Raw genomic sequence first — 5957 nt, forward strand, 5'->3', positions numbered from 1 at the left:
TGTTACTTGTAAAAATATTCACATGGTTCCAAAGTCAAATGTACAAAGTAGGAAATTTTCAGAGAAATCTGGCTTTTATCCCTGGTTCCTTTGTCTATTTTCCCCCTTGCCATTTAAGTTTTTTAATTTAGTTTTTGGTTTATCCTTTCATTTTTTTTTTTTTTTTGAAAAAAAAAAGTAAAAAACGAAGAAAAGTAAGGGGCCGGGAAGGGGAGAAATTCCCCCCCCCTTTGGAAAACCGTAAAAAAATTAAAATTTTCCAAAACCTGCCTTAAAAAAAAAAAAAAAAAACCAAAAAAAATTTTTTTTTACTTAATGATACATCGTCGAGATCACTTCATGGGAGTAGATAGACACAGTCTTCATCCCTGTTACTGACTTTGCCACATTTGCTGCGTGGATATGACATAAACGGTCCCCACACTTCCCTTATACTCATGGCCATCTGCATTGACTCGAGGCTTCTGTCGTCAAACACGGAGCGCTGCGTGGATGACTTTACATCTTCACGTGCGCGTGCTCGTTTACCGTTCGGTTAGAGTTCTGGAAGTGGTATTGCAGTGCGTAATCTTGCTACCTGGTGCTAAATTTCTCTTTCTAGGGATTCTAACTTTGTGTTACTGTGAGTAATGTGTGAGAGTACCAGTTTCTCAACAGATTCACCAACATATTTGAACTTTTATTTTTTATGAAGACACTTTCAAAGAAGGTATTCCAGTCTATGGCCATGCCATCCTGAACGTGCCCGATCCCGTCTGATCTCGGAAGCTAAGCAGGGTTGGGCCTGGTTAGTACTTGGACGAGAGACCACCTAGGAAGACCAGGTGCTGTAGGTGTAAAAAATAAAGAGAGAAGGTATTCCATAAGTATATATTTGTGGTGTGTGCATGTGTTTTGAAAGGTCATTGCTCTTGTGAAGAATGTAAAGATCTCTGGTTTCCCAGTTAGTCATTTGTTTGCCATATATTTCTTATTTTCCCATCAAGCCCTTTTATAAATAATAGTTAGACATGGTTGAATTGGTATTATTATAACTGGGCTTAAGGTACTCAATTGAATTTCTGGTTGGGCCTAAGAAACTAATTACTATTTAAAATATTTTCAAGAGGAAAAGTACTGTGATTTTCTGTTAGTTTACACAGCTTTGTTTCAGCTGGGGTTCCTCACGTGGACCACTTTTTCGGTTTTACTAAGAGTGGTTCGTGATGAGTTATTGCATTATAGATGTGCAGGAGAGGACTTCATTATATATAATCTATGCCTTGGGCCGGGCATTAAGGCTTGATTCTCTTGTGGAATCCCTAGCTGAGAAAGGCTGTGCCCTGTGGGAATACTTTTTTCTCTCCGTACCCCAGCCTTACCCTCCGTACCTCCCTCCCCCGCCATTGGTACCTGTGACTCGATGCATTGAAGAGTAGGCACTTTTACAGATTCTCTCTTAAAGTGTTAATTGTATAAATGACATATTTCCATGAATCTTATTGAATAGCATTATTCATGAAAACAGATCAGTTGCTCTTTTGGAGAGTAATTATGAAAATTATAGTAGTATATAATCTGGTTTGGGAGAAACCTTCTTAACCATCCTCGCGACATTTAATTGTGTGATATTTTAGTACCTGTGCTGCAGATCATTGTTACTCGGTTTTTGTTACCTCCTGTCATAGTTAATTTAATACCTTCTCAGGCAGCAGATATTGTTTTGAATGCCTATGATCTTTTTGCCCTCAAGGAGCTTTCACCCCTGGACGATTGATTTATTGACAATATAAATTAATACACAATGTGGTGAATGCTACAACAGATGTTATACATTTTGCTGTGGAAAGTCTAGGAAGTGATGAGTTCTGTTGAATGTTGAGGATTTTCAGGAAGGCTGGAGAGGATCGGCCTGGAGTAGAAATTTACAAGACAGGTGAATGGACATTAGAAGTAGGATCAGCCAGTGTGTGTCTTCATGCCGATGCCCGGAGGACTGTAGGGGCCATCATGAGGTATGCTGGGGGAAGAGCTTAGGTACTTAAGACAAGGCTAGGTCTGAGAATACAGGGCCTCGAATCCTCTGTTCAAATTTTTTTTTTTTTTGAAAGCAGCGCTTTGGCACTTTTATGTTTTTAAGATAAGAAATTATATATTAATTGTTTTAAAAAGATAGCTTTCACAGTAGAAAGAAGGAATGGGCAGAAGAGGGAGAGACCAAAGGCCACAAAAAATGACCAAGTCATAGCTTTGCTTGGAAAGTTCTTCCTGTGGTGAGATAAAATCTGTATCTTTGAAACTTAAGACCTTTGATCTTAATTCTGCTTTGAATTCAAAACAAATATGTTCTCTAAAACCTTAGAGCCTTTGACAGGCCTTATGTTTTAAAGGCATCCTACTCTAGCTGTAAACTAATTCCCAAGTAACTTTAGATTTTTAAAAATGTAATGGGGCATGACATTGAATTCTTTTAAAAAGAAAGGAAGGTCTACCTTTCTGGAAGAGTTTAAATCAGTGCTTTTTAAATGATCTGCAATAAAAGCCATTACAACAAAAATTTAGTCCATTATAGACCAACCCTTTTGTAAAATCTAATAAAATTATCAGAGAAATGGAATTTTTAAAAGGAAACAGATTTAATCCTATTTAAATGTTTCATGTCAGCAGACAGAATTGTCCGGCTGGAGCGCTGTGCGTTTCTTGGACACTCTTGACTGCTGGGCTTGCAGGCAGGCGCACTTCAGCGCTGGTCTGCCCGCCAGCCCGGGGAACCAGCTCCACGGAGCCCCTTCCTCCCCACTCGTGTTCACGCTTCTCACCTCCAAATTTTGCGATGTGCTTTAAAATGAAATTCAGTCTAGAATTTTGACTTTCCTGATCTCCTGGCTACGTGTTCATCGTGGACTCAGTGGCTCAGCCTAGTTTTAAGGTGAAGAGGTGTCAAGGGCACAGTCAAAGCCAATGTTTCTGTCAGCTCGGGCAGTGTCTCCGCATGCTTGTGCGGAGCAGGTCGCGGCTTTGCGACTTTGCCCACATTTGTTGTTCAGGACGGTCGGAAGGATTCGAAATAGAAATTCTACTATTTATTTTAAAGCACAATTATTAAAATTAGCGGGATACTCTTTGAGGGGGAAAAAGGTAGATCCAGTGAAAATAAACCTCTGTTTTCTTTAGTAACTTTAAGTAACCTGTAAAACTTAAGCTAATTACTCTGCCATAGATCTGATACCAAGATGAGTTAATTGTCCGTGTCTAATGAAATGAGACATGAGTTTCAGCGAAAAAGGAGTCCATTTTATCACTAGATGCTGTTAATGAGCCTTTTAAAATTAAGTCTTGATTGGATTGCAGTCAGTGTAGTGGAGGAATATTTGAGCACCTCGTAGTTGTGTTGTACATAACAGATTTTCTTTTGAGAGGGTTCAGCTCTCTTGACAGAATTAGTAATGTAATGTTGCTTATCTGGACATCATAATGCTGCATCAGTTGACTTTCAAAAATTTTTTAACAAGAAACTTCGATTGGAACAGTCTTTTCAGTCATATTAATGACAGATTTGTAGGCCATTTCATAATTGTAGTTTATTTTTCTTTTTACTCCCTCAGTTATGAAAGAGCACTATTTTAAAGAAATTATATTGTTGCTCTTTATTTTAAAACATGTTAATTTTTATTTTAAATCATGTATATAATTGTTAACTCTTGCTTTTAAAGGCATGTGTAATTCATAATTTTTTTAAAGTCACAGATTATCATAGGGCTAAGGTGATATGACACCTTGTGGGTCCAAAAAAATTCAAACCGTGAATATCACATTATTGAAATGATTCATTTTGTGAATTATTTGATACTTAGAAAAGAGTAATGAAAATTATGGTAGATAGTTAGGAATTTTTAAAAAAGTCTTAAGTTTTTTAACATAAAGTTTTGGCCAAATTCAAATACCTGTAAAGTATTCTAAATATAGAGGACTAATCACTTCTCATAAGAAAATTATTTTTAAGAATCTGCTGTGAAGAAAGTTTTGTATAATTTCAGCTTTGTAACTAATAAGATTAATTTTTGACTAATAGCTGTGTTCACTCACATTAAGAGGTTGTTAAATAATAAGAAACAAGTGAGTAATTGGAAACATAAGGACTCCTGAAGATGTGTGGTGGGATCATGGAGATAGAGCCACAGAGTGCTAGGAAATGCTTAAGTTTAAAAGGCCTCACAACTTTGAAAGAAGTAATTTTTTTCTTACTTGTGAAAGCCTTTTATGTTTAGTGTAGAAAAATTAGACAGTACTGCTATTTTTAAAAAATCATAATCTTCCCCATTTAGAAGTGTTATTTCTATGTTTATACATATTTTGAGACAATATTTTTGTGACTTGATTTATTTTACTTAAGATTATATTTGTCTATGACCATAAAAACTCGTATATACTTTTTAAATTGCTTTTACTATGAAAATATGAAGAACATCCATACATATCATGATTAAGATAAATTTATGGACGTGTAATGGTCAGCTGAAAATCTGTTAACAAAATTACTACATAAAGCCACTCTTTAAAATGATAAACCCCTTCAGCAGATAATGAAAATGTGTGTATTTGAATCTTCTCTAAAATTAGAGATATCATTTTTTTAGGGAGATCAAAATACCCTGTTAATTTGCATATTTTTGATTACTAAGGTTAAATCTGTTTAATATATATCTATTTGGATATTAATGTTCACTTTGTATTGCCAGCCATATTGCTACCCCAGACTCCTACTTTTGTATTTTTAAATTATTTTGAAAAAAATAAAGTATATCTACAGAAAAGTTGTAAGAGTCCTACAATCATTTCCTGTATCTTCTTTACTTCGATTTGCCATTTTAACATTTTATATATTCGTATGTTGTTTATTTATATGTATGTAGATACATACAGTTACAGTTAATGCCCATCATTTGCACATTTCATATTTGCAAATTCATCTACTTGTTGAAGTTTGTTAGTAATTCCAAGAGTAACATACATGGAACTTTCGGTCATTTATGGGCATGCGCAGCGCAGCAAAGTGAATCACCGAGCGCTCTTGTTCCCAGCTGCCGGTGGATAAGACGACGCCAGTTTCCCCGTTTCGGTTCTGACACCGTGAACAAGAGTTCTTTTCATTGTCTCTTGTGCTGTGGTTTTCGCGGGTGATTTTGGTGTTAAAAATGGCCCCTGGCGCAGAGATGGAGTGCTCTCTAGTGCGTCTGAGTGCAAGGACGCTGCCTTACGTCGACCGCGCCCGTGTCACAGGAGCTTCATTCAGGAAGGAGTCACAGCGCTGCTGGCCGCGAGGTCAGCGTCGACGAATCAACAGTATGTGTTAAATACAGAGGCTTTAATACACAGAAGCACAAAACAGGGTCTTATAGCGACTGGTTGATGAAAATGTGACCAGAGGCCCATAGGAGCATAACCCTGTTTACTCAGGAATTGTGGGTTCGCGGTCTCTACTTTATGTTTGCAGTGACTCTAGAGAACGTAATTGCCCTGAATGACGAGCATTGCCTTAGGGTGTGTGTGTGTGTGTCTGTGTGTGTGTCTGTGTAAAATACTTCTGTCCCAGAATCCTGTCCAGATCATACACTGCACTTGTGTCTCACAGGCTCCGATTTGGAACAGTTCCTCAGCTCTTCATTGCCTTTCATGATTTGGGGTTGCCTTACTTCCTCCCCGTTAGATACAGGCTATGAGTTCTTGGCAGTAATGTTTTTAAAAAGTGATGTTGTGTCCTCAGCACACCACATTAGCAGTTATATGACGTTAGTTTGTCTCATTTCTGATGTTAACTTTGATCGTTTGGTTAAAATGGTGTCAATCTTTTTTTCACTGTAGAGTTACTTTTCCAAACACCTTTAAATTAATAACTAAGGGGATACTTTGAAATTTTGTGAATATCCTGTTCCCAGCAAAATTTTGCGAATATCCTGTTCCCAGCAAAATTTTGCCTT

General features: G+C 37.1%; 1 protein-coding gene and 1 pseudogene across 1 annotated transcript in view; both read left to right on the forward strand.

Moving 5' to 3' along the window:
* The window catches only part of QKI (QKI, KH domain containing RNA binding), a 107880-nt gene that overhangs the window by 29374 nt on the left and 72549 nt on the right, over positions 1 to 5957 (forward strand). The window lies entirely within an intron of this gene.
* LOC111733006 lies at positions 718 to 836 on the forward strand (annotated as a pseudogene).

The sequence above is a fragment of the Pteropus vampyrus genome, unplaced genomic scaffold (assembly GCF_000151845.1).
Source record: "Pteropus vampyrus isolate Shadow unplaced genomic scaffold, Pvam_2.0 Scaffold512, whole genome shotgun sequence".
NCBI classification, from domain to species: Eukaryota; Metazoa; Chordata; class Mammalia; order Chiroptera; family Pteropodidae; genus Pteropus; species Pteropus vampyrus.